This window comes from Anabrus simplex, chromosome 2 (genome assembly GCF_040414725.1).
Source record: "Anabrus simplex isolate iqAnaSimp1 chromosome 2, ASM4041472v1, whole genome shotgun sequence".
Taxonomy (NCBI): domain Eukaryota; kingdom Metazoa; phylum Arthropoda; class Insecta; order Orthoptera; family Tettigoniidae; genus Anabrus; species Anabrus simplex.
In genome coordinates, this window is record NC_090266.1 from 414,347,442 (window position 1) to 414,364,098 (window position 16,657).

A 16,657-nucleotide genomic window follows, 5' to 3' on the forward strand; every position below is an offset into this window, starting at 1 on the left:
AGTTTATACGAGTCACATTGATAGTTTTCAAGAAATGTTGTTTTTGTAACGTTCATGGAACATTTATTTAAATATTTTAATCTGCAAATATTATTGCACTTGTATATCGTCACTGCCGGGACAAAACTTCCTATGTGAAATATTTTAGCTGAGAACTTCGGCCGGTAAGGTTCTGTCATCTAAGGTGCAATATTGTGTGAATATGGTCAAGGCATTCTCGCTCTTCATAATGTATGTGCTGCCGGTCAGTATATCTCCAAAAATATTATCACGTAAGACGTTTTGTCCCGGCAACGACTATATATTGAATTTTAAAGATTTATAAACCTAATGAGAGACCAGAATTTGTACTGTAAGTATACAAAGTTTAATTCAATTCCCTGTTATGGTTCCATAGATATAGAGTAATTTACAAAATGCATGCATTCCAGCCCCCTAAAAATAAAACAAACTTTCTTGGAAAGAACGGTACTGGTAGACAGTAGTTCTCATCATATCGTTACTTTTCTCATCGTCTCTCGAAACCCATTTGCATTGTTACATGCTTTCGTAGCTTAGTTTGAAACATAAACAGGCCTTGTGTGTTATATAACATATATACATATTTTCGCTAGTGATTTGACGTCGCACTAACAAATCGGAAGTTTTTGGCGACGCAATGATGAGAAAGAGATAGGATTGGGAAGGTAGTGACCGTGGACTTACATAAGGTACACCCTCGGCATTTGCTAGTGTAAAAATGGGAAACAACCGAAAACCATCCTCAGTGCTGCTGATGATTGAACTCAAGTCCACCTTCTCCCGAATGCAAGCTCACAGCTATGCGAGTTTAACTACGTGATCGACTTGTACGGCTCTGTATTGTAGGTTCTTATTCTAGCTGCTTCCTCAACTGCATAACACCAAGCTTGTTGAAGTCATTATTCTGTCTTTGGAAAACTGGTTTACGGAATGTGAAGATCCATTATTATGTGTGTTGAACAGGTTAAGCTTTTGCTCAGCTACAGCAGGGAGCTCAAGTGATGCTGTTTGATGATGATTCATTTGTATTCACATTTTGAATTAAAATTACAATAGTGCTGTAACGACTGGAAAAATCAGGTTTTATTCCCATTCAGATAGACTGAACTTCAGGAATTCAACTGCTACGCTGATGGTGAGAGCGAAAGCCTGAACGGCCGGATAATATTTAATGTACTACATTCCAATCCTACAGAAAGTATTGTGACATGAAATTCGTAAGTTGTGAAATGGAAGTATATAAATCCACTATTATTCAGGGCTTTATCCTCATGCTCATCCATTCATTTTGATTAACGTAACGAAAACTGAGAGATTGCTCCAAATGCTTTACTAAAACAAATTTCTCAGCAAACTATAATAAAATGCACTTTACTAATCATTTTATGCGTTTAAGCGCTGTTCTTTTACAGAAGAAGACAGCCACAGTGCACAAGTGAAACGAAACTCTGCACTTAACATTTTCAAAAGAAGTGACGTCAGGTGAAGGAATTTATTCTTCAAGACATAGATCTTGGCAGCAAAGTCACAGCTTAGTAATTAATTGATTCACTCATTTTTCAACAGTCAAATTGTTTTACTGTTAGCGATCAATGTAGGCGTGAATAAATTACATAGAAAAACTATCCCTTTGCACTCTTGTAAAGGATGTGCGTTTTGTGGGTCGTTATGTTACGACTTACTGTTGATAAAAGAGTTAAATGGTTAATTAGAGCATGATAAAAATTGAGCGTTATGAAATCTTACGTTATGCTCATGATAATATTACATTTCATAGAAATTCGAATCTTTCAATAAGAGTTTTCAATTAGAGTTGCTTTTATAGTTGAATGTAACAAGTACACACGCACGCATGCATACACGCACACACACATGTGAATTTATATATCGTCGTTGCCGGGACAAAACCTCCTATGTGAAATATTTTAGCTTAGAACTTTGGCCTCTAAGGTTCTGTCAGCTAAGGTGCAATATTGTGTGCGTACCATCAAGGCATTCTCGCTCGTCATATTGTATGTACTGCGGGACACTATACATCCAAAAATATTATCACATAGGAGGTTTTGTCCCAGCAACAACGATATACTGTGTGCATAATATCATTTCTTCATCTCCGCAAGGTCGGAATTTCTTACCCTGTAATGTTACTTAACGACCGTTTTCCTCCCTATGATAGTTTTCATATATCCAATACGAAGGAACCGTTTACCTGCAACATATAAATAGAGTATATCGTCGGCTTAATTCTAAAACCTCGTATGTTACAATGTCCTTCCTACCCACTGTATTCCTTAACACTGGTCACGCCTCCCAGCCACATATTTATATGCAATCCATCAGAACCTTTATCGCAGCGTTCATTTTCCTGTGTAGCCCTGTAAAGGAAAATGGACCTTACTATACAGTGTTGTAGGGATGTGGTTTTCATGGTGAATTTAAGCACTCCTACGGTTTAACGTATTTAAGGTTCATTTTCCTTTACACATAACCATAGGAAAATGAATACAACTAAAATTGTTGTGATGGACTGTACATCCAGTTGTGGCTGGGAGACGTGACCAGTCTTAAGGAAGAAAATTGATAGGAAGTGCATTGAGAGATGCGAGGTTTTAGAAGTAAGCTATCGATATACACACTTTCACTGTATTATTAGCAGAACAGGTCTATTATTTTCGACGACATTTACTTACGTCTTACTGGGCTTGGATTTTGGGCAAAACTAAGCAGTGCCAAATAATGTTTGAAATTATGTCAATACCTACCCGTATATAATGTCTTTGTTGTATTCAGCAGTACAAACAAAATCCCTTTGCTTATGGTCATCCTCTAGAAGGCAACATATAGGATAACTGGCCCTGAGAAAATTAGTGAGTGAATGTCTGTATTTTGGGTGTTTGTCCTTGCGACTTATTTATCACTGCAAAACAGACCTTCTGTCTCCAAGGTTTCCTCCCAGTTGTATCCTCCATAGTCAAGGTTTTCATTCTCCTTCTAGAATTTATTCTCCTCCATAGACCTCAAACGACCACAGCATCCAATAGAGGTATTTAGCACAGCAACATTCAATGTGCCGGTTCATAACCTAACGTTAATATCCATGAGCAAATATAAAAATGTCAGAGAAAAAAGAGTAAAATATGAAGAGTGGATTCTTTACACGCAGAGAAGAAAATGCATTATTCCGACATGGGTCAGGAGATCTTAACTGTTGATTATTAGTTATTCAACCTTCAGGTATAGCCTTAGTGTATTCCCATACGGTCACTTGGTGAAATTAATTCAGGTATTTATTAATTTATTTATTTATCACCGAATGCGTTGACCATGTGGTTAGGGTCAAGGATCTGTGCGCTTTCATGCGGGAGATAGTGGGTTCGAGCCACACTGTTGGCAGCCCTGTAGATGGATTTCCGTGGTTTCCGATCTTCACACCGGGCAAATGCTGAGGCTGTACCTTAATTTATGCCATGGACGCTTCGTTCCCAGTCTTAACCTTTTCGTATCCCATCGTCGCCGTAAGACCTATCTGCGTCGGTGCGACATAAAGCAAATTGTAAAAAATATCCTATCAAATCATGATAAAATCCGTTGATATTCCTTCTGTAAAGTAATAACAGTAAAATACTTATAACAGTGAAAGTCAAGCTCCTTGGTAAATGGCCAGATTGGACTTTGGGTCAGAGGGTCCCGGGTTCGATTCGTTGTCGGGAACTAGGTGCCGTATTCATGCCAGTACATTTTTCTTCATATACATAAAAACGCCACAATACCAACCACCACAGAAGCAAACAATAGTGAAAATATCAATCCATATATGGTTGAGTCAGGAAGGGCACCGGGCTGTAAAACTGGGCCAAATTCACTTCAGCTTTTACCCCCCAAAACGGAAAACAAGCTAGAAAAAATAAAAGGATTGGCACAGGGAAACCCTATACGATTTTGCTTTAAAATATGTGCAAATGGTAACAGTATTTGACAAGGTACAACTGTAGTCAAAGGGTAAATTGTCCAAACTTTGTCGTTTTTTAGCACTGAACTTAAGATTAGTAAAAATATTTTCTGGATATTTCTGTGGGCACAGGAACCTCTTCCATCAACACTGTGCATGTGACTTCGGTGCCTAAATTTTCTAATGCACGATCGTGAGTTCCCTTTCTGCAGAAAACGAAAGCGTTACGGCCCTTTATTCTGTTCTTTGGCTACTTATTTCATTTTTTACATCTAACGGGAAAGAAAATAACAATTAGCGGGTACACTGTTTGGTGTTTTATGCTCCAAACACTGTGCGTGACAATTTTTTTCCAGAAATACTGTAGAAGTTGTAAACAAAATTAGCAGTTTGTTATACAAGTCGCAGGTTCGCTATTTCACCACTTACGCAAAATGTATTACTGTGGTGTCTCCTGTAGAGTAATTGTTGGTATTAATTAATCATTAGACAATTAATTGTTGCTATGATTGTGAATGGGTGGTCACGAAGTTGTGGAAAGTTCTATATCAACATTTCCTTGAATTTGGAATGAGATAGAATGCCGATAATGGTATTTCATACAAATTTTTCTCAATTCAATTAGTGTTAGCGGAAAGGAACTGGCGACCCTCCCATACATAAACTCCGGCTCAGGCACAGCTCTGCGGACGTTCGGACTTGCCTTCGGGCAGAATATACTCTTACCTTACCAATTAATGTTCAGTATAGGGACTCGCGTTTTACCACCACTGAACTCCGCTGCTCAGTCCTTTATTTAAGATTTTCTTGTGTTCATTACCGTTCTGTGTTTGCTTATAAGAACTGAACAAGGAACGCAGACCATCAACATCCATACTTACAGAGATGACGCCTCAAGGAAGTTCTTACTCTTGGTTACGTTTAGAAAAAGATCCTTCCCCACAGTTGAATGATATAACATGAACTTGTTTTCACCACCTCGAGAAGCTGATCATTTAGAACTTTATACATTACAGCTTCCTTCCCCCTCAACTAAAGTTGTCACTGAGCTCTTGGGAAAGGTCATACACCTGTGATAGGTGTCTGTAAAATCTCGTTCACAAGCACGCGAGCTGGCCTCATCGAACTGGTTTTGCAGGGCCAGGTTCAAATTTGTATACATGGCATGTACATCATACACGTAGAGCCACAGATTCGTTCTTACGCTGTTGAAGTGACAAAACACCTCAGTGAGTTTCGAGGAGAAGAAACTACGTGTTCTACTATACATGAAATCACGCATAACTCCGGGACAGTTGTAGTTTCTTTAATCACATGGCCCACTTCCTATAATAAAAATTCCTGGAGATATTCCTTATTTAGTAACCATGTGTAATTTGTTCTCCTATTAAGTTATATTCTATCCTTATTTTGACATATCTAAACAAGGAATCCCATGGCGCTACAGTCCTGACGGACCTTTGTCTACCAAATGACCGTAGCTCAGCCGAAGGTCTGCAGATTAGAAGGTGACGCGTGGTCAGCGTAATGAATCCTTTCGACCGTTACTCCTGACTTGATAGATAAACCTAAATAATAGGTCACGAGTTCAGCTTTCGGCTCAATGTTCTAGAAAGCTTCTGTATGCATCTAGTGCTTCGTTACTTTCGTTATTATTTAACTTCTATTCCAGCCTGCTTTCACGTAATATAACATTTCGGTGGCTTACTTCCTAAACCTCGCATCTCCCAATGCACTTCCTATCCATTTTCTTCCTTAAGACTGGTCACGCCTCCCAGCCACAATTGGATGTACAGTCCATCACCACAATTTTCATTGTATTCATTTTCCTATGGTTATGTGTCAAGGAAAATGAACCGTAAGTACGTTAAACTGTAGGAGTGCTTAAATTCACCATGAAAACATCACTAGAACACTGTATAGTGAGGTCCATTTTCCTTTACACGGCTGCACAGGAAAATTAACACTGCGAAAAGGGTTCTGATGGATCGCATATAAATATGTGGCTGGGAGGTGTGACCAGTGTTAAGGAATACAATGGGTAGGAAGAACATTGTAACATGCGAGGTTTTAGAAGTAAGCCGACGATTTGTTTGCTAATTCTCCTTCTGTGTTGAATTCCCAAAATAATTTAACGATGATAACGAATTCCTTCTCCCTACCGGTTTTATTCTTATGTAAGCCTTCCAAATTTTCAATCCGACTTCTATCACTATTTCTTCTCCTAACAACGAAAGCGTTTTTATCTCCTAAACGTTATACTTACGCAAACCCAGAGCCACCATAGCGCCGAATGGTTAGTTTTTCTTCCTTTATTTGAATAATGTTGTTGATTGCACAACGTCCTACTGAATTAAGTTGCATAGAAATAATCAAAGTCAAGCACCTGAAGTCAGGACTTCACCACCGCTTCCTGTTCCTCTTTAACTGAGATACATCTTTAATGGTTGAAAATAATGTAGTTCATATTAGGTAAGGATTGGATGGTCCAGTATATCTCAGCCACTTGTGATTGGCCTGTTGTAATCGTGCAGAAATACAAAACCTGTTCGTAACAAATCTTTCAGATGTTGATAGGCCTTTGGACGCAGAAATTATGATCACACAATGCACATCAATGTGAGACCATTATACGGCCCCTGTGGCGTAACAAACCCTTCAGATGTTGATAGGCCCTTGGACGCAGAAATTATGATCACACAATGCACATCAATGCTAGACCATAATGCGGCCCCTGTGGCGTAACAAACCCTTCAGATGTTGATAGGCCCTTGGACGCAGAAATTATGATCACACAATTCACATCAATGTAAGACCATTATGCGGCCCGTGTGGCGTAACAAACCCTTCAGATGTTGATAGGCCCTTGGACGCAGAAATTATGATCACACAATGCACATCAATGCTAGACCATAATGCGGCCCCTGTGGCGTAACAAACCCTTCAGATGTTGATAGGCCCTTGGACGCAGAAATTATGATCACACAATGCACATCAATGCTAGACCATAATGCGGCCCCTGTGGCGTAACAAACCCTTCAGATGTTGATAGGCCCTTGGACGCAGAAATTATGATCACACAATTCACATCAATGTAAGACCATTATGCGGCCCGTGTGGCGTAACAAACCCTTCAGATGTTGATAGGCCCTTGGACGCAGAAATTATGATCACACAATTCACATCAATGTAAGACCATTATGCGGCCCGTGTGGCGTAACAAACCCTTCAGATGTTGATAGGCCCTTGGACGCAGAAATTATGATCACACAATGCACATCAATGCTAGACCATAATGCGGCCCCTGTGGCGTAACAAACCCTTCAGATGTTGATAGGCCCTTGGACGCAGAAATTATGATCACACAATGCACATCAATGCTAGACCATAATGCGGCCCCTGTGGCGTAACAAACCCTTCAGATGTTGATAGGCCCTTGGACGCAGAAATTATGATCACACAATTCACATCAATGTAAGACCATTATGCGGCCCGTGTGTCAATAGTAAGATGATATTTGAGCGGTATTGCTCATGAAAGGTGACATCCAGCGGCCGTGAACGGTAACAGAGGTGTACATAGTCTGGTTTGGTGAGAAATTAGAACGAAATATCGTCGCTGCGCAAGCAAAACTTCGTAGCCCACAATGCTCTTCCTATTCATTATTTCCCTTAAGACTGGTCACGCCTCCCAGTCACATATGTATACGCAGGTCATCAGAACAATTTTCGTTGTGTTCATTTTCCTATGTTCACGTGTAAAGGAAAATGTACCTTTCTGTGCCGCACTGTACGAACGTACGTTTGAATGACGTATTTCGGCACTCCTGCACTATAATGTACTGAAGATTAATTTTCCTTTATGCACTGTCAAATACGTGGTATTAGAACCAGTCGATGTGTGATGTGGGTCAGTATTTCTCCCACAATATTATCACACAGCGGTTTTCGGTGGTGCAAGGACGATATGGCACCTTACCTCAAGTAACCTGAAATTATAATTGAGGAGATATTTTCATTGGGTGTACGGTAACTGTACTCAACACCTAGAGCGAAAGGTACCTAACGAAGCCGAAAGTCGCAAAATCTGAAGAATATCATGAATATCTCTACAATCGATAAATACTACTTGAACAGACGACAGTTGTGTCAGAGATATTCACCACTTTTGCTGAACTACAATTAGACTCATGACACACGGCACAGAATCGAAACGTTCATGTACATGAACCCCATTATTTAAGTTCTGGATGAATGTGATGAATATATTTTTGATAAACTTACCTCAGATGAATGTTTTACAAATCTTATCTAGCTACACTCTAGTCGAATTTACCGGAGCACTTCTTACCGGCCAGCAGATTTCTAGAAGAACCTGTTTGTGGTGAAAATTTTTGCCCAATTTCGTCATTTTTAAGGGTATATTTCCGTATGCTTTTTTGCTATTTTTGAAATAATTTCGCTACATTTTATTTTATTTCGCAGCAATAAAAAATCTAAACTAAAAGGTAGAATATTTGCAGTAAAACATCATATGTTATTTTTACACATGTGTAAAAAACTGAGCGTTATGCTTCTGCTAAGAACGAATATTACACACCGTCACTCCTATGCCAAAACCACGAATGTGGCTATGCTCTTCCTATCCATTATTTCCCTTAATACTGGTCATGCCTTCACGCCACATATTGATATACAGCCATCACACCAATTTTCGTTGAGTTCATTTTCATATGCACATGTGTAAAGGAAATTAACTTGAAATACATCATACCCTAGAACAGGGCCCCTCAGAGTGCATGCACCGATGCATTGCGCGGAGCAACGTGCAAAAGACTACTTGGCTAGGTTTAACACAGAGCAGACACCCACTCCTCGATTTTGAGCAATAGCGCTGTCCCTCTCCTTCCGTACGCCTGTCTCTCTCGCTCCGCCTGTCTCTCCCTTCCTCACTTGCTCTGCAACGCTCCACTACCCGAGCAGAGTTGAGCCGAGCTTTGCCGAGATTAGCCAAAACCCTGGTCCGAACAGACCGAGTCGGACCGATGCACTGTGAACAGAATCCCTGCGCTTCGGTTTGCACGCATGCGATTTTGGGTGTTTGAGAGGCTCTGCTCTAGAAGCGGGTAAATATATCATGCAAACATACGTTCCTACCGCACTGTACAGTAAGATTCGTTTTCCTTTACAGTGCCGCATAGGAAAATGAATCCAAGGAATTTGTTTTGATGGACTGCATATCAGTATGTTGCTGGGAGGCGTGACCAGTCATATGGGAAAATGGATAGGAAAGTGATTGTCAAATTCGTGGTTTTAGCGTAGGAGCAACGACATGTCAAAGCATGGATGTTTGAAAATATTTCACTCTGCCACATTAACAAGCTGAGTATGGCTAGCTTACGTACATAATTTGCACATCAATTTGTAAACGACAGAGATACCATGAATTCCATATTGCTCGGAGTCAGAGCTGTTCTTCTGTTACATATAGATTATTACACTACGTTCAGAATTACTTCAACTGTCAACATTACTTACTGGGATCCATAACGTCTTCACTGCAGCTTGCACAAAGTGCCATATTCTGAATTTAGGGAAAAAAGAATGTCAATCATGACAATATCCTTACCTGCTCTTCATGAACTTACAATCTAGATCCCTAAACGCTACGTATGCTTCAAGATCTTCTGATGTTGCAAGTTCTCGTAGGACGGGAATTTGCTTTATTGGATGAGATACTTCATTTTCTAAATCACCTCTCATTATGCTTATTGTATCAAAGAGTTATTCCACATAATTTCGTCAATAATTTCGTGATTTTGTTTAAAGGAAAAGAGCTTCGCGTTTTGAGACAAATTTGTAAAAGTTCATAAATTTTTCGCGATTTTGTGGTTTGTGAGGAACGGGTGCCTCTACACATTACCATAATTCCACGGGAGTTCAAACCAAACCCGTTAAATGAATGTACGAATTAAGTAATGCTACAATTTTAACGTCCCGAATATGTTGATTTATGACATATATGTCACCGTCATTCGAACATAGCCGTTACAACTATGCATTCAAAATAAAATCCTCTAATATCAAGGTTCCCTACGAACATGTTCAAGGCAAATTTCTTGATAATTTGGAGGGATATCATGATGTCTGTTGTAGTGAATGAAAGGAAGTGATTCAGATAATGTGCAGAGAGATCACTGTGACAGTTGATCAATCTACGTGGAAAATGTCGATTTATGATATCGTCGCGCGACCAGTCCTAAGGAACATAATGGATATTAAGAGCATTGTCAGATACGCGGTATTAATTCTTAAGGGACAATATATATCGTCGCTTCACCGGTAAACGTTGTATCCCACAATACTCTTCCTATCCATTATTCTCCTGAAGACTGGTCACGCCTCCCAGCCACATATGGATACGCAGTCCATCAGAACAATGTCCGTTGTGTTCATTTTCCTATGCCCGTGTGTAAAGGAAAATGAACCTTACAGTAATGTACTGTAGGAATGTACTTTTTCATTACGTATTTACGCATTCCTAGTGTACAATGCATGTAAGGTTCATTTTCGTTTAATCGTGGACATAGGAAAACGAACAAAACGGACATTGTTCTGATGGACTGCGTATCCATATGTGGCTGGGAGGCGTGACCAGTCTTAAGGAGAATAATGGATAGGAAGAGTATTGTGGGATACAACGTTTACCGGTGAAGCGACGATATATATTGTCCCTTAAGAATTAATACCGCGTATCTGAAAATGCTCTTAATATCCATTATGTTCCTTAGGACTGGTAGCGCCTTCCAGCCACTTGTGGATATGCAGACCATCAGAGCAATTTACGTTGTGTTCATCTTCCTATACGGTAGTATAAAGGAAACTGAGCCTTGAGTACGTTATACTGTAGGAGTGCGCATTTACGTCATGCAAAAATACGGTACGGTTCGGTTCATTTTCCTTTAAACGGCCGTATAGGAAAATGAACTTAACATAAATTGTTGTGATGGACTGCATGTCCGTATGTGACTGAGAGGCGTGATCAGTCCTAAGGAACATAATAGATAGGAAGAGCATTGTCAGATACGCGATATTAATTCCTAAGGGACGATATGTCACTGTCATTCGAACATAGCCTATTGCATGACAGTCGTTGTACTAAACAATGTTGAAAATTCAGCGTAGCAAATCGATGGCTTACTTCTAAAACCTCGTATCTCCCAATGCACTTCCTATCCATTTTATTCCTTAAGACTGGTCACGCCTACCAGCCACATACGGATCTACTGTCCATCAGAACAATTTTCGTTGTGTTAATTTTCCTATGGTTATATGTAAAGGAAAATGAACCTTAAATAAGTCAAACTGTAGGACTGCTTAAATTCGCAATGAAAACAACTTCCCTACAATACTGTATGGTAAATTCCATTTTCCTTTACAAGTTTGCACAGGAAAATGGAGACTACGAAAAGGGTTCTGATGGATTGCATATAAATATGTGGCTGGGAGGCGTGACCAGTGTTAAGGAATATAATGGGTAGGTATAACATTGTAACAAACGAGGTTTTAGAAGTATACTGACGAAATACTGAGCCATATTTTAGATCTGTTACTAATAACAGAGATGAATCTGATGAAAGTCCAACGGAAATAAATTTCCAGAACCATTCCAAGCGACTAACAGTAACATCAACAAAGGAAATTTTGTAAGTTATTAACAATGATATAACTGATACTCTGTGGATAGAAATTTACTGTATAATATTCCAGGAATAAAATATTAACTCTTAACTAGTGTTGTCGTCAGAAGACAGTTGGAACATCTGTGTTCACCTTCGACAACGCTAATATTGTGATGTCGTACAACCCAAGAAAGATGAAATATGTACAGTTAATAATAATAATAATAATAATAATAATAATAATAATAATAATAATAATAATAATAATAATATGAAGCGTGTGCAACATTCTTCTAAGTACTGTCAATTTAAGATGGACATCAGGTTTCAAGAATTCTTCCCTGAGAATTTGTTCTTCGTCGTGTTATTCTGCTGGGTGTAGATTTCACAACATTCAATATAGAAGACGAGCATAGGCTGATCATCTGTTGAAGGAAGGACTGAGGTAAAACGCAGTAAAAAGGGTTAACATTCCACAATCGCGGGGAGAATATACATTTTCGCTGTAATTTTTAAAACGACAAAAATTGTAACATTTTCAAAAGCATTGTGTTCCCAGCTTCCCTCTTTTCTCCCTCTTACTGAAGTAATAACATAAAGAAATAAAGTTCACTGATCTTTATTTTACAACTTCTTTTCCTGCCTGTGGGTTGAAGACCCTTCATCCATGGACACTGGACGCCCTCATGCAAAGTTTTAAAAAACGCCTCGTGGACGTTACTTCGATGAGGAAATACGCATGGCGTGTTAGTTTCCTACTTTGGATTATATCGTCGTTTGACCGGTAAAAGGTTGTAATCCACAAAGCTCTTCCTCTCGATTATTCTCCTTAAGACTGCTCACGCCTCCCAGCCACATATGGTTATGCAGTCCATCAGAACAAACTTTGTTGTGTTCATTTTCCTATGCCAATGTGTAAAGTAAAATTAACCTTACTGTACCTTTCTGATACTCTGTGGATAGAAATTTACTGTATAATATTCCAGGAATAAAATATTAACTCTTAACTAGTGTTGTCGTCAGAAGACAGTTGGAACATCTGTGTTCACCTTCGACAACGCTAATATTGTGATGTCGTACAACCCTTCAATGTTGGGAATACTTACGCTATGTTTTAGTTGAAGCTACGTATTTACGCACTCCTATTGTATAATGCATGTTAGGTTCATTTTCGCTTACTCATCCGCATAGGAAAACGAACACAACGAACATTGTTCTGATGGGCTGCATATCCATATGTGGCTGGGAGGCGTGACCAGTCTTAAGGAGAATAATCGATAGGAAGAGCTCTGTGGATTACAACCTTTTACCGGTGAAGCGACGATATGAACATACGCGTTTATTTTTTCCTCTTGACTTCTGGGATTTAAATGATGGCTTCCTTTCTTTGTGTCGAAGTAGAAGTACAGTCAGTCGTCACTATCCGACGTCGAAAACACTCTCTAAATCACAAGAAATGAAAAAACCACCATTTAATAAAACACGTCTACGTTGATGCGCTTCGTGCTACAGAGTGGCCATGGACTAACGATAACTTGCAAGACGGAAGGTACATTCAAAACGCTTCTTCAAAGATGGTATAATATGACTCCTTTCACCTTCAATGTTGTGAATACTTACGCTATGTTTTAGTTGAAGCCAGATGGCAGACCGCTTGCGTATTGTGAAAAATCGTATCGATTACATTAACACGAAAATGTTTTCCTAGAATAAGAAACTGTTGCTGGAAAAATGACGTCCCATACGGGAAATTTGCAAAATGCTTTCAAATGCGGGGCACTTGTCACCCTAGACGAGCTCCTTTCCTTAGCAAAGTATACTGTTGCTCATTACTCCGCATCAAATGATTGTGTGAATTCAAGAACGCGGAAGGTCACTGGCTCAACAGTGGTATGACCATTTTGATTGTGGTATTTCATAATAAATCAAGATGGAATAATTCCGTGTCAAATAATAATTTACAGATTCGAAATAATTCGTCGCTGTTCGTGCAAAAGGTCATATCATCGCTCCTATACGAAAACCGCGAATGTGACAATTGTACTTCCTATCGATTATTTCCCTTAAGACTGGTCACGCCTCTCAGCCACATCTGGATATCGATGGCTTACTTCTAAAACCTCGTATCTCCCAGTGCACTTCGTATCCAATTTCTTCCTTAAGACTGGTCTCGCCTCCCAGGAACATTTGGATGTGCACAGTCCATCACAACAATTTAAGTTGTGTTCATTTTCCTATGGTTGTGTGTAAAGGAAAATGAATATTAAATACATTAAACTGTAGGAGTGCTTAAATTCGCCATGAAAACAACTTCCCTACAATATTGTTGGTAAGGTCCATTTTCCTCTACACATGTGCTCAGAAAAATGAACACTGTGAAAAAGGTACTGATTGATTGCATATAAATATGTGGCTTGGAGGCGTGACCAGTCTTAAGGAATATAATGGATAGGAAGAACATTGTAACATACGAGGTTTTAGAAGTAAGCCGACGATATGCAGTCTATCAGAACAATTTTCGTTGTGTTCATTTTCGTACACGAACGTGTAAAAGAAAATGAACTTTAAGTACATTACAATGTAGGAGTGCTTAAATAAGTCATGCAAACATACCTTCCTAGAGTGCGGTACGGTAAGGTTCATTTTACTTTACACGTAAGCATAGGGAAAAGAACAGAACAAATAGTGTTCTGATGGACTAAATACCCATCCATGGCTGGGAGGCGTGACTAGTCTTAAGGAAAATAACGAACACGAAGAGCATTAGGAGATACGACCTTCTGCCCGAACAGCGACGAATTATTCTCGGTGACAATTTCCCAAAATATTTGTAGGAATATTTGCTACATGCTACAAAATGAATATCGTCGTTGCCGGGACGAAACCTCCTATGAGAAATATTTTAGCTTAGAACTTTGGCTGGTAATGTTCTGTCATCTAAGGCTCAATATTGTGTGAATGTTGTCAAGGCATTCTCGCTCTTCTTAAAATATGTGCTGCGGGTCAGTATATCTCCAAAAATATTATTACATAGGACGTTTTGCCCCGGCAACGACGATATGCAGTCCATCAGAACAAACTTTGTCGTGTTCATTTTCCTATTTGAAGGTGTAAAGGAAAATGAACCATAAATACGGCATGCTGTAGGAGTGCGTAAATACGTCACGCAAACATACATTGCTACAGCACGGCACGGTAAGGTTCACTTTTCATTACACACATCCATAGGAAAATGACCATAACAAAAATTATTTCTGATGGACTGCATGTCCATATGTGACTGTGAGGCGTGACCAGTCTTAAGGGAAATAATGGACAGGAAGGGCATTGTGAGATGGGAAGTTTTGTTTCTTCAACGAAGGTATGAAACTTTTTGAAATACAATGTGTGATATAAATGTTACTTTTAGTAATGGACGAGTCCATCTTTGGTATACTTTTTCACGTGATGAGCAGGTGTGTTTTTACATTACGACAATGACTTTGATTCTATGGATTTGAATGGATTATTGTTCCAAATATCTCAGGATGGTGGAATAAATCTATGGTGAATATATAATATAGTCATTACTATCTCTAACAATATTGTGCTCTCATTTCATTCTGTTTCAAAAGAGGCATGAAGCCCAAGAGCACCCTGAAATGACGTTATGGAAAAATATTATTATTATTTTATTATTATTATTATTATTATTATTATTATTATTATTATTATTATTATTATTATTATTATTATTATTATTATTATTATTATTATTATTATTATATTAACAGTTAAGTCTTGCCCACTAAGAAATTTATTCTACAACTTCGTGAATATATCCGCAGTGAGCTATAGTTTTTTCCTGCTACATCATCGTTATAATCATCCCATGAATAATTCCATATCAGTCAAATAATTCACGGATTCTATTACCTTCTGTTTCAGGTGCCTTGATCGTAAACTATGAAATGTCCCCTTAAAATGGAATACAACTCAATGAGGAAACGAGGACACTCTTCTCGTGTACACAAATGTGGATTAAAATCTGAGGTATGGTAAGTACCCTTACTAAGATATTTGCTTGTGTTAGCTGACAATTAGAACAATAAGACATGATCTTTACCAGAAACCGTTCATCCAATGATTGATTGATTGATTGATTGATTGATTGATTGATTGATTGATTGATTGATTGATTGATTGATTCTTCTTCCTCACATAATTATATTCTGTGATTTCATATTGTACCTAATTAGACGAACTGCCGACAATTTACACAATCAAATTTTGGTGGTTCAGGTTCAGTTGTAAAATATTTCATAATATTTACGTTAATTGAACATTACATAGGTGAAAACTAATAAAGCTCGTGTAGCTTTCCGAAATGTTTAGTTTCACTTTGTGTCCTAAATTTAAAAAATAGATGTGTTCACCACTCCAATAGCAGGATAACTATTGAACAGATGGTTCCAGTTACTTCCGTACTGGCTTTCAACCTAGACTGCGAGTTGGATGCTTGTTGTCTTCGGCATTTCATGCTGCCTATAGTATGTTATATAAGATGGGCTGAGTGGCGCAAACGGCTCAGGCGCTGGCCTTCTGACCTATTCTTGGCAGGTTCGATCCTTGCTCAATTCGGAGGTATTTGAAGGTGCTCAAATACGTCAGGCTCGTGTCGGTACGTAAATGAAATCCTGCGGGACCAAATTCCGGCACCTCGGCGTCTCCGAAAGCCAAAAATATAGTTAGTGCGACGTAAAGCCAATAACATTATTATTATAATTATTAAAACATTCTACTGCTAGTAGTTTTAAAATATATTCGTACAATTGATGATGCTTGTTTTTTTAAGGGGCTTAACATCGAAGGTCATCGGCCCCTCCGTACAATTAGAACAGAACGTAAAACAGTGGTTGTTAGGCACATACTGTAGTTCACGTTGTTGAAGCGTGGACTATGAAAGGCGGAACTAGCTACCGAGAAAGTGAATAATTTCGGCGCTGTTCGGGCAAAAGGCATTATCT

At 38.8% G+C, this 16,657-nt stretch overlaps 1 long non-coding RNA gene across 2 annotated transcripts in view; it reads left to right on the forward strand.

The window, feature by feature from the left end:
- Positions 1-16,657, forward strand: part of LOC136862871 (uncharacterized) — a 323,501-nt gene that overhangs the window by 76,271 nt on the left and 230,573 nt on the right. The window contains exon 2 of one of the 2 annotated variants that reach the window (XR_010859083.2): positions 15,579-15,688. This is a non-coding gene — a long non-coding RNA (uncharacterized lncRNA). The remainder of the gene's footprint in view (positions 1-15,578; positions 15,689-16,657) is intronic. The other variant, XR_010859084.2, reaches the window with a different exon arrangement.